The sequence below is a fragment of the Salmo salar genome, chromosome ssa15 (genome assembly GCF_905237065.1).
Source record: "Salmo salar chromosome ssa15, Ssal_v3.1, whole genome shotgun sequence".
NCBI lineage: Eukaryota > Metazoa > Chordata > Actinopteri > Salmoniformes > Salmonidae > Salmo > Salmo salar.
In genome coordinates, this window is record NC_059456.1 from 54174259 (window position 1) to 54196167 (window position 21909).

Consider the following 21909-nt stretch of genomic DNA (forward strand, 5'->3'; position numbering starts at 1 on the left):
CAGAGAGAGAGAGAGAATTGAGGTGTGTTCTATTTACACACACACACAAACACACACACACACACACACACTCCTCCTCGCCTATAGGGCAGAAACTTAAGCCGGAAGCACCCGTGGTAAGGACTGTTCAATGTTGGTCTGACCAATCGGAATCTATGCTTCAAAGCTGTTTTGATCATGCAGTACTGGGAAATGTTCAGGTTGCCTCTAGGAACAGTATTGACCTATACACTGAGTACGGTCACATACACACAATAACACGATTACTGTGAGTAGTCAGTTTAATATAATAGTTTGATTTAAACATTTGCAAGAAGATTTCCCTAATAATCCTGTTTACGTGGACACATCTGAAATCAGTATACCTGATGGGACTCTGATAAATGCCGAAAATCACCGATCAAAATAAACATTCTACCACAACGACCAGCTATTCTTGTGATGCCTATTTGATTCTGAGTTTGGACATATGAAGTTTGCACGCGAAAAGTATTTCTAACATGCATATTTTCAGTTTTTCCCAAGCTCGCTTCACTCGCGCAAGAGAAGGAAGCTCGTGCTGCGCGTGCTAGCACACGCGCCGATCAAATACACTGCTGCAACTCCCATTAAGGTGTTTACATGTCCTAATAATTTGAAAGATTAGTCAGAAATCCAGGTGTTTTAATCGGAGTATGCTTACTCCGATTATGACCTAAGATAAGCATACTCGGCCTATTGCCATAATCAGTTTAATATTGAATTATTAGTGTGCATGTAAACGTACTCACTGACTCGGTGACGGGGTTCATCAGGAACTGCATAGAGGATGTTGTTCCTACTGTGAGGATTAGAACTTATCCAAACCAAAAACCGTGGATCAATGGCAGCAATCGCGCAAAATTGAAATCGCGAAACACTGCGTTTAACCATGACAAGTTGACTGGGAACATGGACTTATGACCGCCGTAAGGCAATCAAAGAGGCAAATTAAATTACAGGGACAAAGTGGAGTCGCAATTCAACGGATCCAACACGAGACGTATGAGGCAGGGACTCCAGACAATCAGGGATTGTAACGGGAAAGCCAGCCACGTCGCGAACACCGACGCCTCACTCCTGGATAAGCGAAACACCTTCACCCGCTTCGAGGAAAACAACACCAAGCCCCCGCCACTCACAAGGACTGTGTGCTCCCAATCTCCATGGCCGAACTGAGTAATAAATTCAAGCGTGTTAACCTTCACAAGGCTGCCGGCCCAGACGGAATTTCAAGCCGCATCTTCAGTCATCACTAGCCGGCCTCCACCCAGTACCCTGCCCTGAACCTTAGACACTGTCACTAGCCGGCCTCCACCCAGTACCCTGCCCTGAACCTTAGACACTGTCACTAGCCGGGCTATCACCGGTACTCTACCCTGAGCATTAGACACTGTCACTAGCAGGGCTATCACCGGTACTCTACCCTGAGCATTAGACACTGTCACTAGCCGGGCTATCACCGGTACTCTACCCTGAGCATTAGACACTGTCACTAGCCGGGCTATCACCGGTACTCTACCCTGAGCATTAGACACTGTCACTAGCCGGGCTATCACCGGTACTCTACCCTGAGCATTAGACACTGTCACTAGCCGGGCTATCACCGGTACTCTACCCTGAGCATTAGACACTGTCACTAGCCGGGCTATCACCGGTACTCTACCCTGAGCATTAGACACTGTCACTAGCAGGGCTATCACCGGTACTCTACCCTGAGCATTAGACACTGTCACTAGCCGGGCTATCACCGGTACTCTACCCTGAGCATTAGACACTGTCACTAGCCGGGCTATCACCGGTACTCTACCCTGAGCATTAGACACTGTCACTAGCCGGGCTATCACCGGTACTCTACCCTGAGCATTAGACACTGTCACTAGCCGGGCTATCACCGGTACTCTACCCTGAGCATTAGACACTGTCACTAGCCGGGCTATCACCGGTACTCTACCCTGAGCATTAGACACTGTCACTAGCCGGGCTATCACCGGTACTCTACCCTGAGAATTAGACACTGTCACTAGCCGGGCTATCACCGGTACTCTACCCTGAGCATTAGACACTGTCACTAGCCGGGCTATCACCGGTACTCTACCCTGAGCATTAGACACTGTCACTAGCCGGGCTATCACCGGTACTCTACCCTGAGCATTAGACACTGTCACTAGCCGGGCTATCACCGGTACTCTACCCTGAGCATTAGACACTGTCACTTGCCGGGCTATCACCGGTACTCTACCCTGAGCATTAGACACTGTCACTAGCCGGGCTATCACCGGTACTCTACCCTGAGAATTAGACACTGTCACTAGCCGGGCTATCACCGGTACTCTACCCTGAGCATTAGACACTGTCACTAGCCGGGCTATCACCGGTACTCTACCCTGAGAATTAGACACTGTCACTAGCCGGGCTATCACCGGTACTCTACCCTGAGCATTAGACACTGTCACTGGCCGGGCTATCACCGGTACTCTACCCTGAGCATTAGACACTGTCACTAGCCGGGCTATCACCGGTACTCTACCCTGAGCATTAGACACTGTCACTAGCCGGGCTATCACCGGTACTCTACCCTGAGCATTAGACACTGTCACTAGCCGGGCTATCACCGGTACTCTCCCTGAGCATTAGACGTAAACATTAGAGACCTCTGCCTTATGTACATAGTCATTGAACACTGGTCACTTGCAAAATGTTTACATGCTGTTTTATTACTTTATATGTGTTTACTGTATTCTAGTTATGGCTCTTCCTATACGCACCTTTTCTATTCATATACTGTCCATACTGTATGTACACACCATTCAGATACATTTATATGTATGACGCTTGCAACACCAGGGTTGTGGGTTCGATTCCCACGGAGGACCAGTCCGAAAAAAGTATGACAATGTATGCACGCACTACTGTAAGTCTTTCTGGATAAGAGCACCTGCTAAATGACTAAAATGTAAAATATAAAGGTCAATATTTATATTCCAGACTGATATTGCTCGTTCTGACATGTATTCATTTCTTGTTATTTTGTTAAACTTTTGGATTATGTGTGTATTGTCATTGTATTGTCAGATATTGCTGCTCTGTTGGAGCTAGAAACATAAGCATTTCGCTGCACCTGCAATAACATCTGCAAAACTGTGTATGAGACCAATAAACGTTGATTTGATTGAGTGTTTACATATTGTTTTACCCACTTTATACACTGAGTGAACAAAATATTAAGAACACCTTCCTACTATTGAGTTGGGGACCCCCCCCCCAAACCCTCAGAATAGCCTTAATTCATCAGGAGGAAGGACTCTACAAGGTGTCGAAAGCGTTCCACAGGGATGCTAGCCCATGCTGCGCATGAAAAACCCAGCAGCATTGCAGTTCTTGACACAAACCAGTGTGCCTGGCACCGACTACCATACTCCGTTCAAAGGTACTTAAATCTTTTGTCTTGTCCATTCACCCTCTGAATGGCACACATACACAATCCTTCTTTAATCTACACTGATTGAAGTAGATTTAACAAGTGACATCAATAAGAGATAGACTGACCAGGAGAATCCAGGTGAAAGCTGTGTTTTGGAAAGAGCAGGTGTTCTTAATGTTTTGTACACTCAGTGTATGTGTCTTCGGAATAAATTCATCCAGTGAGATTGCTCTTGGATTGCATTTGGATAACTGTTACGGTGCTATTTGGGTTAATTGGGTTTGTTTCTACATTTCAAGATGTATTAAAAACGTTGATTTGATTTGACACACTGAAGAACATGCTGCCTATAAAGTGTCAATCTTCAACAAACGCCTGTCAATGTTTAGTGCAAGCTCTTTATAATTCAGTCTTTATAAGTCCCTCTTTATAATTCAGTCTTTATAAGTCACTCTTTATAATTCATTATGCTAGTATTTTCACTGTATCTGTTCCTATCAAAAAACTAAATAATCTTTCTATTCTAAAAGCATAATGCATGTGATATAGAGAAGATATTAGAAAAACAAGGATATGACAGATTAAGTGGGCACCGGATACAGTATGTGAAATGACATAATAATAAATGAGATCAGACCGAATCACATTACGGTTCAGGTTAATGATTCCCTTGGTAATCAGGCAACATCACACCATAACATGCCCATGTTTACCAAGACGGTAAGTAGCCATTCATTCAGCAGGAAGAGAGAGGCCTGCAGAGGGATACACTCGTTTTATGGCTCCCATGGCACATGATTGAAATAACCCTAAAATCAATGGTGTGTTTGCGTATGCATGCGTGCGTTCTGTATGTTAAATCCAGTTAAGAGCAAACACACAAGATCCAGTGTGCACCGTGAGTGTGTGCGTGCGTCCGTGTGTGTTTACCTAGTGCAGCTTCACGTTATTGAGATCAATCCAACCTGTTTTGATACTGTAAGACACCTAGGCACAGATCTAGGGATCATAATCCTAACCTTCACCATTATGTGGAAAACACTCAACTTCACTTAAGTCAATGTCTGGGTGATCTAAGGTCCATGTGGCAAATGGAGAGAAACCGGCTCAGATGAGCTATGATAGGCCTACATTTGATGCTTATCGAGTCAAACAAAAGAGACGGGAGGTGAGGGAGCGAAGGAGAGAAGAGGAGCAGAGGACTAGGAGGAGGAAGAGGTGAGCTGTGAAAATTCATCCCTCTGAGCTCACATCAATTACTCCACATTTCAGCTCCTCTCCTCAGTGTGTGTCATCTGAGGTTTCTCTGATACCTCCGTCTCTCTCTCTCTCTCTCTGTGTCCCTGAGGGCTCCGGCTTACAGTAAGGGGGACTGGAGAAAGGAGAGCTCTTAATAGGACTGTGATACAGAGCTAATATGAGACACTTTACACAAAGCCCATTCCACCTAGAGAGGAAACACAGGCCCATAGGAAAGGAATTACATTTAGAAACCACAGGAGCAACACAAAAAAGTATCGCTACTTGGGATTAGCCTTTCAACCTTTCTTTATATGGCCAAGTATCTTGCGGTTTGATTCGATCATTTTGTGACGGAAACTTGCTGTCTTTCCGTCACACGCTGACCATCGTGGCCATACTGCTGCTGACACACACACACACACACACACACACACACACACACACACACACACACACACACACACACACACACACACACACACACACACACACACACACACACACACACACACACACAGATAAAAGGCTATCTGCCAGTAGACTCAAGAGACAAAGGAAGCAGATGAACTCGTAAAAATAGCGAACATTACCTTCACATCCCTCTCTCGCTTGCTCCCTCCCTCCCTCCCTCCGCCCTCTCTCTCTTTATCTCTCTTTGAGTTCTAAATATAGCAGTTCGTTTTCAGCCCAGCAAAACGGAGTTAAACAAAGGACTTAACACATCACCTAATGGATGGGGCTCCCCCTTATACACTACCCTCCACCAAATGATGTACAGTACAGCGTGTGGTGCGTGTGTGTGCACTTCTAAGTGCTCCAGTACAGTCATGCATTTGAGTCTGCATGCTAAAGCTCCACCTCCAACAAACAGAGGCCTCTTAGATAGTGGAGGAAGGAGGGGGAGGAGATGGGAGTGTTCTTATATGCTGATAGCCTGGGGGAAGTCTGCAGCAGTGTGTGTGTGTGTGTGTGTGTGTGTGTGTGTGTGTGTGTGTGTGTGTGTGTGTGTGTGTGTGTGGTATTTACAGAGCTGAAGTACAGGGAGTTCCCTTTGCATAATGAGAGAGAAAAGGAGGGAAGGACGGAGAGAGAGAGGTCAATCTAACACAACGTTTCCCAAACTAGGAGTCGCCTGATTTGAAAATGGGGTCGCGAGAGAAACTCTGAAATAAAATAAATAAAATTGTGCTGGGTTCATAGAACCGGGGTTATGTCAGTAACCTCCGTTAGCCGCTAGATGCAGTTGTAATAAACAGAGTGGTTTCTGTTTTCTTCCTACAGATGTGGCTCTATCTTTTGAACCGTTTAAGCTACAAAATATTATGACCCCGTCCCTGAAAGATAACACATACAGTTGAAGTCGGAAGTTTACATACACTTTGGTTGGAGTCATTAAAACTCATTTTTCAACCACTCCACAAATTTCTTGTTAACAAACTATAGTTTTGGCAAGTTGGTTAGGACATCTACTTTGTGCATGACACAAGTAATTTTTCCAACAACAGACCATTTCACTTAATTCACTGTATCACAATTCAAGTGGGTCAGAAGTTTACATACACTAAGTTGACTGTGCCTTTCAACAGTTTGGAAAATTCCAGAAAATGATGTCATGGCGTTAGAAGCTTCTGATAGGCTAATTGACGTCAATTGGAGGTGTACCTGTGTATGTATTTCAAGGCCTACCTTCAAACTCAGTGCCTCTTTGCTTGACATCATGGGAAAATGAAAAGAAATCAGCCAAGACCTCAGAAAAAAAATTGTAGACCTCCACAAGTCTGGTTCATCCTTGGGAGCAATTTCCAAATGCCTGAAGGTATCATCTGTACAAACAATAGTACGCAAGTATAAACACCATGGGACCACGCAGCCGTCACACCGCTCAGGAAGGAGACGCGTTCTGTCTCCTAGAGATGAATGTAATTTGGTTCGAAAAGTGCAAATCAATCCCAGAACAATAGCAAAGGACCTTGTGAAGATGCTGGAGGAAACAGGTACAAAAGTATCTACATCCACAGTAAAACGAGTCCTATATCGACATAACCTGAAAGGCCGCTCAGCAAGGAAGAAGCCACTGCTCCAAAACCACCATAAAAAAGCCAGACTATGGTTTCCAACTGCAATAGGGGACAAAGATCGTACTTTTTGGAGAAATGTCCTCTGGTCTGATGAAACAAAAATAGAACTGTTTGGCCATAATGACCATCGTTATGTTTGGAGGAAAAAGGGGGAGGCTTGCAAGCCAAAGAACACCATCCCAACCGTGAAGCACGGGGGTGGCAGCATCATGTTGTGGGGGTGCTTTGCTGCAGAAAATAGATGGCATCATGAGGAGGAAAATTATGTGGATATATTGAAGTAACATCAGTCAGGAAGTTGAAGCTTGGTCGCAAATGGGTCTTCCAGATGGACAATGACCTCAAGCATACTTCCAAAGTTGTGGCAAAATGGCTTAAGGACAACAAAGTCAAGGTATTGGAGTGGCCATCACAAAGCCCTAACCTCAATCCTATAGAACATTTGTGGGCAGAACTGAAAAAGCATGTGCGAGCAAGGAGGAAACAAACCTGACTCTGTTACACCAGCTCTGTCAGGAGGAATGGGACAAAATTCACCCAACTTATTGTGGGAAGCTTGTGGAAGGTTACCCAAAATGTTTGACCCAAGTTAACCAATTTAAAGGCAATGCTATCAAATACTAATTGAGTGCATGTAAACTTCTGACCCACTGGGAATGTGATGAAAGAAATAAAAGCTGAAATAAATCACTCTACTATTATTCTGACATTTCACATTCTTAAAATAAAGTGGTGATCCTAACTGACCTAAGACAGGGAATATTTACTAGGATTAAATGTCAGGAATTGTGAAAAATTGAGTTTAAATTTATTTGACTAAGGTGTATGTAAACTTCCGACTTCAACTGTATCTCTCTCTCCCTTCCCCCTCTCTCTAGGACCCTAAGATGCTGTCTTCGTTCGAGGCAGCGGGGAAGAAAGAGGAAGAGCTGGAGGGATGTGTCATCTACGTCTGTAGCGGGACCGACCTCGTCAACCTCTCCTTCATGTACATGGTGCCTGACAGCCCAGACACAGCTAGGGTAAATAAGGACTCATTAGAACCGAGTGGACAAGACCAGGCACTAAACCAGACTGAGGGGAAAAGATCATCATCAATGATCATGTTCTTTTCTACACAGGAGCTTAAGTCCCTAGTGGCCTTCATATATGGAGGGACATTGGGAAGCATCATGTATGCTGTACGCGTGTGATAAATGAGATACATAACGAATATACTGTACACACAAATTAACCTACACAACTTTACATATACATAGTTGGCCTATTGATAAAATGTTGTTAAAGGTATAATGCTTCTTTCTCACAATGCAACTTTTACATTATTCTGAGCTATCAAATACACTACATGGCCAAAAGTATGTGGACACCAGTCAACCATCTCATTCCAAAATCATGGGCATTAATATGGTGTTGCCCCCTGCTGCTATAACAGCCTCCGCTCTTCTGGGAAGGCTTTCCACTAGTGGTTGGAACATTGCTGAGGGGACTTACATCCATTCAGCCACAAGAGCATTAGTGAGGTCGGGCGATTAAGCCTGGCTCGCTGTCGGCATTCCAATTCATCCCAAAGGTGTTCGATGGGGTTGAGGTCAGGGCTCTGTGCAGGAGAGTCAAGTTCTTTCACACCGATCTCGACAAACCATTTCTTTATGGACCTCGCTTTGTGCACAGGGGCATTGTCATGCTGAAACAAGGAAGGGCTTTCCCCAAACTGATGCCAAAAAGTTGGAAGCATGGAATCATCTAGAATGTCATTGTATGCTGTAGCGTTAAGATTTACCTTTACTGAAACTAAGGGGCCTAGCCCAAACCATGAAAAATAGCCCCAGACCAATATTCCTCCTCCACCAAACTTTACAGTTGGTACTAGGTAGTGTTCTCCTGGCATCCGCCAAACCCAGATTAGTCCATTGGACTACCAGATTGGGAAGCTTTACACCACTCCAGCCAACACTTGGCATTGCACATGGTGATTTTAGGCTTGTGTGGGGCTGCTCCGCCATGGAAACCCATTTCATGAAGCTACCGACGAACAGTTATTGCGCCGACCTTGCATCTAGAGGCAGTTTGGAACTCGGTAGTGAGTGATGCAACCGAAGACAGCCGATTTTTATGTGATACTTGCTTAAGCACTCTGCGGTCCCATTCTGTGAGCTTGTGTAGCCTACCACTTCGCAGCTGAGCTGTTGTTGCTCCTAGACGTTTCCACTTCACAATAACAGCACTTACAGTCGACCGGGGCAGCTCTAGCCGGGCAGAAATTTTGACGAGCTGACTTGTTGGAAGGGTGGCATCCTATGACGGTGCCACGTTGAAAGTCATTGAGCTCTTCAGTAAGACCAATGTTTGTCTATGGAGATTGCATGGCGGTGTGCGCGGTTTTATACACCTGTCAGCAACAGGTGTGGCTGAAATAGCCAAATCCACTAATTTGAAGGGGTGTCTACATACTTCTGTATATATAGTTTACTCCTCCGTTCTAGACGAATTCTACCTGTGTGTGTGTGTACGCTTGTGTGGTTAGGAGGGCTAGAGTTCAGCTAACGCCCCTACACACACACACAGCTCTTGGTTCTCATCAACTAGGCCTGCCCAAACATGGTCAAAATCCCACACAACATAAGCACGCATGCACACAGCCAGGCACACACACCAGGGTTTCTGTAAGCCTGTAATAGCTGGCTTTTGGCACCAACAAAATATATAAAAAAAGACGGAAGAAAAAAAATCCCATTGCGAAATAATTATTTTTAGCCTGTTAATTGATGGAGGTACCAGTCGATGGAAATACATTTGACTGGTCATGTTTATCGGTCTGTAGGTTAATTTGTGTGTACAGTATATTCGTTATGTATCTTATTTATCACACGCGTACAGCATACAGATAAAGAGCGTTCAAGCGAAAATCTGTCAGACAGCGTGAGCGCTGCTGCTACAGCGTCTTAAAACAGCAAATGCATAAAGCAACAGAAGGCAGGCTTCTTCAGCGCGTCACACACCACTTAGCAATGAGCTGGAATCAGTATGTATTTTTGAAAACATATACTTAATTATTTGAAAGCTGAACGTTTTACTACATATCACGAGGCATGTCTAAACTTCAAAGTAGCCTAGGAAAAAAAAAATCTGACCATATCAACTTTCTTTCATTGTCCAGTAGCCAAAGGCACAATCCCACTGATATTAGCAACCCATGCAAGCTGTTGCATATTAGATCTCATCTTTTTCAAAATTTCTAAAAGGATATTTTCATCTGTCACATGAAACCGCCCGTATGTACGCTGCGCTTTTGACAAAAGTGTTTTCTCCCGCTAATGGCATTATGGAACGAACTTAGCCTACCGTCTTTTTTTCGCATTGCTGCGCTTATAATGTGAATAAATAATAGTTCATCAACATTTTAAGTTAATCGTTCTGATCTGTTTTATCAGACTCATTGCTTTTTAACAATTTTTTTATGTAGCCTATTCATACTGGTTGTATTCATTTTGGATCTCTCGTCCCACAAATGTCGTAGAGTCTGTCTGGAATAAGCTATTTCTTCTCGACAAGCTGGCCAACAGAATAGGTTAACTTTTCTACTATATTTTCTAGTATAGTATATTGACATAGGCTAGTGATTTTGTTGTTCGTTACTCATCTTGTTGGCTGAGGAAAAGCAAATGTGGACAGATATTCTATCTTCAAAGTGCATCAGAATTAGGTAAAAAAGGACCTGACATCTTTGCATCCTCAACTTGCATCTTCTGTTAATATGAATGACCATAATCTTAATGTGATTTCTGTCATTCTGAGCATCGTGGGTGGATGCTCTAATCAGGTTACATACCCAATGCATATGGGTCCGGTACATTTCTCAAATGTAAGGTAAATTAAAATGCTGCTGGTCCTAATGGAAACCCTGTCACACACACACACACACACACACACACACACACACACACACACACACACACACACACACACACACACACACAGGGCCAATGACCTCCCAGCCCCAGTAGAAACAGTGGAGCCTGGGGCCAGCCTGGATTCCAGCCTAGGAGAACTTCATTATCCCCTAGATAGACTTACCCTGCTGCCCCCTGGACAAGTCATTAGTGGAATATGTTATTGGACAGACTAATAATAGACAGACAGACAGCAGTAACGGCCTGCTGCAGGTCTGTCCCATTTCTTCTCTCTCCCTCTCTCTCGTTCACTCTCTCTCAAAGAGCCTTACTCCTTCTCTCTCTCTCGCTCTTAACGAGAGCTACTCCTCTCTCTCTCTCTCTCCCTTCCCTCTCCCTCCTCTCTGCCCCATCTCTTCCGGTTTCAGCATGACCCCCTCAGAGAGTGTGTGGGTTTGAAAGACAGCCAGAGAGAAGAGAGAGAGAAAAAGAAAAGAGAGGAAAAGAAACAAAAGGGAGCCCTCTCGCTCCAGGGAAAGCGCCACAAAACCTCTGAATTCTCCCCCTGCCCAAATAAGTACCTATAAAATAGGATTTGTGTGCCCTCCTGCCCTTATGAAAAGGCAGCAAGGAGAATACAGCATATTTTCCAACCTCCGAAATAGAACATGGCCATATAGAGAGAGAGAGAGAGAGAGAGAGAAAGAAAGAAAGAAAGAAAGAAAGAAAGAAAGAAAGAAAGAAAGAAAGAAAGAAAGAAAGAAAGAAAGAAAGAAAGAAAGAAAGAAAGAAAGAAAGAAAGAAAGAAAGAAAGAAAGAAAGAAAGAAAGAAAGAAAGAAAGAAAGAAAGAAAGAAAGAAAGAAAGAAAGAAAGAGGTGAGGAAAGTGGAGAGGGGGCAGGGGTTAAATGGTAGTTTACTTCCCAGTTCCCAGATTTCTAGGCAGATAACCAAGTGTAGGGTTTCACAAACTAGGGGTCGTGACCCCATGTGGGGTCGCCTGATTTGAAAATGGAGTCGCGAGAGAACATATGCGCTTGGTTCATAAAACCGGGGTTACGTCAGTATTCTCCAGTAGCCACTAGATGCGGTTGTAATTAACAAAGCGGTTTCTGTTTTCTTCCTACAAAAATGTGGCTCTATCTTTTGAATGGTTTAAGCTATAAAATATTATCACCGGATCACTGAGAGATAAGACTCTCAGGAAAACGTATGTACATTTGAAGTCAGAAGTTTACATACACTTAGGTCGGAGTCAATAAAACTCATTTTTCAACCACTCCACAAATTTCTTGTTAACAAACTATAGTTCTGGCAAGTCAGTTAGGACATCTACTTTGTGCATGACACAAGTCACTTTTCCAACAATTCTTTACAGACAGATTATTTCACTTATAATTCACTGAATCACAATTCCAGTGGGTCAGAAGATCACATTCACTAAGTTGACTGTGCCTTTAAAAAGCTTGGAAAATTCCAGAAAATGATGTCACGGCTTTAGAAGCTTCTGATAGGCTAATTGACATCATTTGAGTCAATTGGAGGTGTACCTATGGATGTATTTCAAGGCCTACCTTCAAACTCAGTGCCTCTTTGCTTGACATCATGGGAAAATCAAAAGAAAATCAGCCAAGACATCAGTTTTTTTTTTTTGGACCTCCACAAGTCTGGTTCATCCTTGGGAGCAATTTCCAAATGCCTGAAGGTACCACGTTCATCTGTACAAACAATAGTACGCAAGTATAAACACTAGAGGTCGACCGATTATGATTTTTCAACGCCGATACCGATTATTGGAGGACCCCAAAAAAAGCCGCTACCGATTAAATCGGCCATTTTTATTTATTTATTTGTAATAATGACAATTACAACAATACTGAATGAACACTTATTTTAAATTAATATAATACATAAATAAAATCTATTTAGCCTCAAATAAATAATGAAACATGTTCAATTTGGTTTAAATAATGCAAAAACAAAGTGTTGGAGAAGAAAGTAAAAGTGCAATATGTGCCATGTAAGAAAGCTAACGTTTAAGTGCCTTGCTCAGAACATGGGAACATATGAAAGCTGGCGGTTCCTTTTAACATGAGTCTTCAATATTCCCAGGTAAGAAGTTTTAGGTTGTAGTTATTATAGGACTATTTCTCTCTATACGATATGTATTTCATATACCTTTGACTATTGGATGTTCTTATAGGCACTTTAGTATTGCCAGTGTAACAGTATAGTTTCCGTCCCTCTCCTCGCTCCTACCTGGGCTCGAACCAGGAACACATCGACAACAGCCACCCTCGAAGCAGCGTACCCATGCAGAGCAAGGGGAACAACTACTCCAAGTCTCAGAGCGAGTGACGTTTGAAACGATATTAGCGCGCACCCCGCTAACTAGCTAGCCATGTCACATCGGTAACACCAGCCTAATATTGGGAGTTGACAGGCTTTAAGTCATAAACAGCGCAATGCATTGGGAAGAGCTGCTGGCAAAACGCACGAAAGTGCTGTTTGAATGAATGCTTAGAAGCCTGCTGGTGCCTACCACCGCTCAGTCAGACTGCTCTATCAAATCATAGACTTAATTATAATAAACACACAGAAATACGAGCCTTAGGTCATTAGTATGGTCGAATCTGGAAACTATCATCTCGAAAACAAAACGTTTTTTTTTTTTTCTTTCAGTGAAATACAGAACCGGTCTGTATTTTATCTAACGGGTGGCATCCCTAAGTCTAAATATTCCTGTTACATTGCACAACCTTCAATGGTATGTCATAATTACGTATAATTCTGGCAAATTAGGTCGCAACGAGCCATGCAATGAACGCAAGTGCAGTGACACAATTTCATGTTAGCAGGCAATATTAACTAAATATGCAGGTTTAAAAATATATACTTGTGTATTGATTTTAAAGAAAGGCATTGATGTTTATGGTTTGGTACATTGGTGCAACGACAGTGCTTTTTTCGCAAATGCGCTTGTTAAATCATCACCCGTTTGTCGAAGTAGGCTGTGATTCGATGAGAAATTAACAGGCACCGCATCGATTATATGCAACGCAGGACACGTTAGATAAACTAGTAAAATCATCAACCATGTGTAGTTAACTAGTGATTATGTTAAGATTGATAGTTTTTTACAAGAAAAGTTTAATGCTAGCTAGCAACTTACCTTGGCTTCTTGCTGCCCTCGCGTATCAGGTAGTCAGCCTGCCATGCAGGCTCCTCGTGGAGTGCAATGTAAGGCAGGTGGTTAGAGCGTTAAACTAGTAACCAGAAGGTTGCAAAAACGAATCCCCGAATCCCCCCTGAACAAGGCAGTTAACCCCCGTTCCTAGGCCGTCATTGAAAATAAGAATGTGTTCTTAATATGACTTGCCTAGTTAAATAAAGGTGTTAATTATTATTTTTTTCATAAATAAAAAAAATATTTGGTAAATCGGTGGCCAAAAATACCAATTACCGATTGTTATGAAAACTTGAAATTGGCCCTAATTAAAATCGGCCATTCCGATTAATCGGTCGACCTCTAATAAACACCATGGGACCACGCAGCCGTCACACCGCTCAGGAAGGAGACGAGTTCTGTCTCCTAGAAATGAATGTAATTTGGTGCGAAAAGTGCAAATCAATCCTAGAACAACAGCAAAGGACCTTGTGAAGATGCTGGAGGAAACAGGTACAAAAGTATCAAAATCCACAGTAAAACGAGTCCTATATCGACATAACCTGAAAGGCCGCTCAGCAAGGAAGAAGCCACTGCTCTAAAACCGGCATAAAAAAATCCAGACTACGGTTTGCAATTGCACATAGGGACAAAGTCATACTTTTTGGAGAAATGTCCTCTGGTCTGATGAAACAAAAATAGAACTGTTTGGCCATAATGACCATTGTCATGTTTGGAGGAAAAAGGGGGAGGCTTGCAAGCCGAAGAACACCATCCCAACCGTGAAACACGGGGGTGGCAGCATCATGTTGTGGGGGTGCTTTGCTGCAGGAGGGACTGGTGGACTTCGCAAAATAGATGGCATCATGAGGGAGGAAAATTATGTGGATATATTGAAGAAACATCTCAAGACATCAGTCAGGAAGTTGAAGCTTGGTCGCAAATGGGTCTTCCAAATGGACAATAAACCCAAGAATACTTCCAAAGTTGTGGCAAAATGTCTTAAGGACAACAAAGTCAAGGTATTGGAGTGGCCATCACAAAGCCCTGACCTCAATCCTATAGAAAATTTGTGGGCAGAACTGAAAAAGCGTGTGCAAGCAAGGGGGCCTACAAACCTGACTCAGTTGCACCAGCTCTGTCAGGAGGAATGGGACAAAATTCACCCAACTTATTGTGGGAAGCTTGTGGAAGGCTACCTGAAATTAATGACCCAAGTTAAACAATTTAAAGGCAATGCTACCAAATACTAATTGAGTGTGTATGTAAACTTCTGACCCACTGGGAATGTGATGAAAGAAATAAAAGCTGAAATAAATTGTTCTCTCTACTATTATTCTGACATTTCACATTTTTTAAATAAAGTGGTGATCCTAACTGACCTAAAACAGGGAATATTTACTTGGATTAAATGTCAGGAATTGTGAAAAATTGAGTTTAAATGTATTTGACTACGGTGTATGTAAACTTCCGACTTCAACTGTACATACCGCTTTCCTCTATTATGCCCACAAGCCGTTAGAACCGAGTGGACAAGACCAGGGACTAAATCAGACTGGGGGGAAAAGATCATCATCAATGATGATGTTCTTTTCTACACAGAAGATCATACAAAATTATTGCCTGATGATCTTCTGAACTTCCCAATAGGGGGTCGGAGGCCAAACAGGTTTGGGAACCCCTGACCTAGTGATACTTTAGATTGTTATTCAAAAGGTCATGTAATGTTATCCCCATTCATTACTGTTTGGAGTGGTTTCTGTCAGATCCACTAGAGCCAACTGTGAGTGGAATTTAAAACGCCATTAATATCAGCATCTAATCCTAATGACTAATGGCTAATGACTGCCTAGTGCTACTGTGGTACTGTTCGCCAGTTCCCACACTGTATTTGACAACAACTAAAAGGAAGGACAAATGTGTTCTACATGTTAAGACAAAATGTGAGCTCCACTTCAGCAAACAATCAACGAAGAGTCTGAATGAGAACCCTTTAATAGTACAATGTTGTTCAGAGAGATAATATCAAGAGGTAGAAATACTGCGGGAGAGAACGAGAAATGGCAATGAAATAGAAAGGGAGAGATAGAGAGAAGAGGGAGAGAGAAGCCCTTTCTTGCCAAAAAAGTCTCATCCACAGATGTTGCTCCTCTCTGACACCACTGGTCCCCATTGTATACACCCGGGGGGGACTGATTGGCTGCGTCCGTCAAACACACACACACTGCGTCAGCCTCCTGGTAGCAGTGTTCAGGCCGACTGGGATCCCAGAGCATTTATAGAGACCCTGGCTCGCTGGGGGGTTTCTACACACACACACACACACCAGCGATATACAGTTGAAGTCGGAAGTTTACATACACCTTAGCCAAATTCATTGGAACTCAGTTTTTCACAATTCCTGACATTTAATCCTAGTAAATATTCCCTGTCTTAGGTCAGTTAGGATCACCACTTTATTTTAAGAATGTGAAATGTCAGAATAATAGTAGAGAGAACGATTTATTGCAGCTTTTATTTCTTTCATCACATTCCCAGTGGGTCAGAAGTTTACATACACTTAATTTGTATTTTGTAGCATTGCCTTTAAATTGTTTAACTTGGGTCAAACTTTTTGGGTAGCCTTCCACAAGCTTCCCACAATAAGTTGGGTGAATTTTGTCCCATTCCTCCTGACAGAGCTGGTGTAACTGAGTCAGGTTTGTAAGCCTCCTTGCTTGCACACGCTTTTTCAGTTCTGCCCACAAATGTTCTATAGGATTGAGGTCAGGGCTTTGTGATGGCCACTCCAATACCTTGACTTTGTTGTTCTTAAGCCATTTTGCCACACATTTGGAAGTATGCTTGTGGTCACTGTCCATTTGGAAGACCCATTTGCGACCAAGCTTTAACTCCCTGACTGATGTCTTGAGATGATGCTTCAATATATCCACATAATTTTCCATCCTCATGATGTCATCTATTTTGTGAAGTGCACCAGTCCCTCCTGCAGCAAAGCACCCCCACAACATGATGATGCCAGCCCCGTGCTTCACGGTTGGGATGGTGTTCTTCGGGCTTGCAAGCCTCCCCCTTTTTCCTCTAAACATAATGATGGTCATTATGGCAGTTCTATTTTTGTTTCATCAGACCAGAAGACATTTCTGAGTTTGAAGGTAGGCCTTGAAATACATCCACAGGTACACCTCCAATTGACTCAAATCATGTCAATTAGCCTATCAGAAGCTTCTAAAGCCATGACATCCTTTTCTGGAATTTTCCAAGCTGTTTAAATGCACAGTCAACTTAGTGTATGTAAACTTCTGACCCACTGGAATTGTGATACAGTGAATTATAAGTGAAATAATCTGTCTATAAACAATTGTTGGAAAAGTGACTTGCCAAAACTATAGTTTGTTAACAAGAAATTTGTGGAGTGGTTGAAAAACGAGTTTTAATGACTCCAACCTAAGTGTATGTAAACTTCCGACATCAACTGTATGTACCCAGCAGACTAGTGGTCTGTAAAAGCAGCCATCTACTCCCATAGGCGTTTTCCTCTCCGACACATTGGTGCTTCTGGGTGAAGCGAGTGGGTGTTAAGAGGCTTGGAGACGTGGCTTGCGGGTCGACCTTTCGGAGGATGCAAAACTCGACATTTGCCTCTCCCGTTGGGGCGTTGCAGCGATGAGACAAGATCACAATTGGATATCACAAAATTGGGGAGAAAAAGGGGGTAAAATGTATTTTTTTTATTAATAAATAAAGAATATCCTAGCCTATTCATGGCACCGATGTCTTCAGTCTTGCGAGCAGGGGGTAGCCTACTCTTCATTTGTCACGTATACTGCCTCTCCGGCCTCTAGGTCATCAGGCTGCAGATTATCTCGCACACCTGTCACCATAGTCAAGCGCACCAGCGCCTCATGACTCTCACCTGGACTCCATCACCTCCTTGATTACCTTCCCTATATCTGTCACTCCCCTTGGTTCTATCTCAGGTGTTATTGACTCTGTTTCATGTCAGTGCGTTGTTTGTGTTTCGTGTTCATTGTTTCTTTTATTTATTAAAACACTCACTCCCTGAACTTGCTTCCCGACTCTCAGCGCACTCGTTACATAATTTTTGCCTCATGAAATTACAGTAGACTACTGGCAGCCTGTATGTATTTCGCTTTTCAGACAAAATGGAATGTGGCCCCTTGAAAGCGCCTTGGCTATGGTATGTTTGTTTGTCTGTCTGTTAGGGTAGGCTATACTACGTTTTTTTTAAATTCCGACACAAAACCTTCTCTGGTGATATGAACGGCCATTTTACTTGTCTGTAAAGGAACGCCACTTATGAAGCGGGACTAAAATCCATCACTAAGCAACCAGAAATGTCAATCTAATCATTTTGAGCTGCTGCGCGCAGGCAGACCACTCTCTCCTAAAAAAAAGTACTTTAAAGTTTGTTAAATGCCGTGACATACCAAGACATTTAGTAGCAATACCATAAAAAAACAACACAGCAGCACGTCAATCAGCTACATTTATTGTTGTCAGAGAACAAATACAGAACATTTTACGCCGGAGCAGAATTCTGCTGTCTGAAAAGGTACAGACCTGATGCAGCACTTTTTTTTTTAAATTGTCTGAAAAGGTATCAATTGTCGCTATCGACATGTTACTGTAGCTGCGTTCTGTCTGTAAAGGGTTGCAGTAGATAGAACTTAATTGCCTGGTCCTACACACATAATAGGACCATTATTCTGCATTGTAAATTTTATGATTTTTGTTATCGTTTAACTATTTTTAAAAAAAATAGCTGTTTAAACGTTAATTACAATTGTCCATTTGTCGCATCCCAAGTACAGCTGTAGTAGTAAAATAGTGTAAAATAGTATGATCAAGTAGAGTAGTAACATAGTGTGTATATATAGTAAGGTATAGTATAGTTCTTACCAGACAGACAGAGGGCAGTGAACTGGGAAGAGGGGGGCAGCACACTGGAGAGCTGAGGACAGCACTGGACCACGTTCTGTACAGAGCGAGAGCGAGAGAGAGAGAGAGTTAGAGAGAGAGAGAGAGAGGAAAATAGCTATATTTTCTGAATGTTCTCCCACTCACAAGATAGAGACATTCTGCTATTATTTACAGTAATAACGTGTGATTATTGAGGACGGCTCTAATGCCTCCAGGAAAAAACACTGCGTTGACATTTAGTTCGCACATCCTCAAATACTCATCAATGCATTTGAACATTCATCATACCTCTCCCTCTGCCTTTCTGCAAAATAAACTTTTAATAACAAGCTGTTAGGTAATGCATGTTCCCTAACCAAGAATGGCTGCTGGAAATGAGCTGGAAAATCACAAAACTGGTGCTACATCTGCCGATTAGCAGAGGGAGAGAGAGAGGGGGGATGGGGAGAAAGAGAGAGACAGAGAGAGAGAAAGCAGAATTAGGACGATACCCACAAATGATCAAAATCCAGAAAAGAGCCAATACATTTTACAACCCAAAAAAAGGAACCGATTCCCAAACCTTCCATAACAAACCCTAGCCCCAGAGGTACGCGCAATGCCGTTGGTGTTACGCCAAATAAAAAAGTGATTAACATTTATTTTTTATATAATAAAATTGCCTTGTTTCACTGGCAAAATTTTAATTCAACCATCTAGTGTTCAGCGAAATAACAACACAATGTCAAATAATTAACATCCAATCACATTAACTGTTACTCTCTCACGGGAATTCCGCTAACGGTCCGTATGTAGCCAAACGTAGCTGCTGCTCATGTTGGTATCTGTACTGATGGTGCTAAAGCCATGACAGGGAGACATAATGGAGTGGTAACGTGTGCAAGCAGTTGTTCCCGACGCTACTTGGGTACACTGCAGCATCCACCGAGAGGCTCTTGCTGCCAAGGGAATGCCTGACAGCTTGAAAGTAGTTTTGGACAATACAGTGAAAATGGTTAACTTTGTTAAAGCAAGGCCCCTGTCGTGTATTTTCTGCACTATGCAATGATATGGCCAGCGACCATGTAACGCTTTTACAACATACAGAAGAAGTGTGCTGGTTATCAAGAGGCAAAGTAGAGACAGGTTTTTTTTTAATTGAGAGAGGAGCTTAAAGTTTTCTTTACTAACCATAATTTTCACTTGTCTGGTCGCTTGCATGATGACGAGTTTCTCACATGACTGGCCTATTTGGGGGATGTTTTTTTCCTCGCCTGAATGATCTGAATCTAGGATTACAGGGACTCTCCGCACCAATATTCAATGTGTGGGACAAAATTGAGGCTATGATTAAGAAGTTGGAGCTCTTCTCTGTCTGCATTAACAAGGCCAACACACAGGTCTTTCCATCATTGTATGATTTTTTGTGTGCAAATGAACTCAAGCTTACGGACAATGTCAAATGAGATAAGGCGAAGCACTGGAGTGAGTTGAGTGCGCAATTACGTCAGAAGAATGGGACCAAGGCGCAGCATGTATATCGTTCCACATTTTATTATAACTGTGAAACTATGCAAGACATACAAATAAACTAATGAACAAAACAACAAACCATGACGAAGAGGTGCAACATACACTTACTCAAAAATAATCTCCCACAAACCCAGGTGGGAAAAACAACCACTTAAATATGATCCCCAATTAGAGACAACGATGACCAGCTGCCTCTAATTGGAGATCATCCCCCCCCCCCCAAAAAAACATAGAAATACAACAACTAAAACCCCACATAGAAATACATAAACTAGACAAAACGCCCAACGTAGAAAATAGAAACTAGAACCAACATAGACATAAATAAACTAGACAAAACCCTCTGTCACACCCTGACCTACTCTACCATAGAAAAATAAAAGCTTTTTATGGTCAGGACATGACATACGCAGGTACTTTTCCCGACACAAACAACTGGATTCGTTATTCATGCCCTGCCTCCAGTCCACTTACCGATATCTGAACAAGAGAGCCTCATCGAAATTGCAACAAGCGGTTCTGTAGAAATTGAATTTAATCAGAAGCCCCTGCCAGATTTCTGGATTGGGCTGCACTCAGAATATGCTGCCTTGGAAAATCGCGCTGTTAAGACACTGATGCCCTTTGCAACCACGTACCTATGTGAGAGTGGATTCTTGGCCCTCACTAGCATGAAAACTAAATACAGGCACAGACTGTGTGTGGAAAATGATTTAAGACTGAGACTCTATCCAATATAACCCAACATTGCAGAGTTATGTGCATCCTTTCAAGTACACCCTTCTCATTAACCTGTGGTGAGTTATTCCCAATTTTCTATGAACAAATAAGGTGTTATATGTACGATGGTTAAATAAAGAGCAAAATTATTGATTATTATTATTATATTATTATTTGTGCCCTGGTCCTATAAAAGCTCTTTGTCACTTCCCACGAGCTGGCTTGTGACAAAAGCTCACACTCATTCTTGTTTAATAAATGTATGATATATGTGAGTGTGGCAGGCTTACTATGATGGCAAAAAACAACATTTGAGAGTGCACTGACCCTGGAGCTAGAGGGGGTATGCAGCTGGAGGTTGAATGTTTGAAGCAGTACGTGAATATAAAAAGTTTGGGAACCACGGAACTAGAGAATAGTCCCCTAAGCAAGCTGGTCCTGGGGCTCTGTTCACAAACACAAACAGACCCCACAGAGCCCCAGGACTGCAATACAATTAGACCCAACCAAATCATGAGAAAACAAAAAGGTAATTACTTGACACATTGGAAAGAATTAACCAAAAACAGAGCAAACTTGAACGCAATTTGGCCCTAAACAGAGAGTACACAGTGACAGAATACCTGACCATTGTGACTGACCCAAATTTAAGGAAAGCTTTGACTATGTACAGACTCAGTGAGCATAGCCTTGTTATTGAGAGAGGCCACCGTAGGCAGACCTGGCTCTCAAGAGAAGACAGGCTATGTGCACACTGCCCACAAAATGAGGTGGAAACTGTCCTTCACTTCCTAACCTCCTGCCAAATGTATGACCATATTATAGACATTATATTTCCCTCACAGGCCCACAAAGAATTTGATAAATCCAATTTTCATCAATTCCCATATACAATGCATTCAGAAAGTATTCA

General features: G+C 42.6%; 1 protein-coding gene across 5 annotated transcripts in view; it reads right to left on the reverse strand.

Annotated features, from left to right (window-relative positions):
* Positions 1 to 21909, reverse strand: part of LOC106571557 (1-phosphatidylinositol 4,5-bisphosphate phosphodiesterase beta-4) — a 131946-nt gene that overhangs the window by 70467 nt on the left and 39570 nt on the right. For all 5 annotated transcript variants that reach the window (XR_006759203.1, XM_014144727.2, XM_014144720.2 and 2 more), the window contains exon 3: positions 18744 to 18819. The gene's annotated coding sequence lies outside the window, so the exon portion shown is untranslated. The remainder of the gene's footprint in view (positions 1 to 18743; positions 18820 to 21909) is intronic.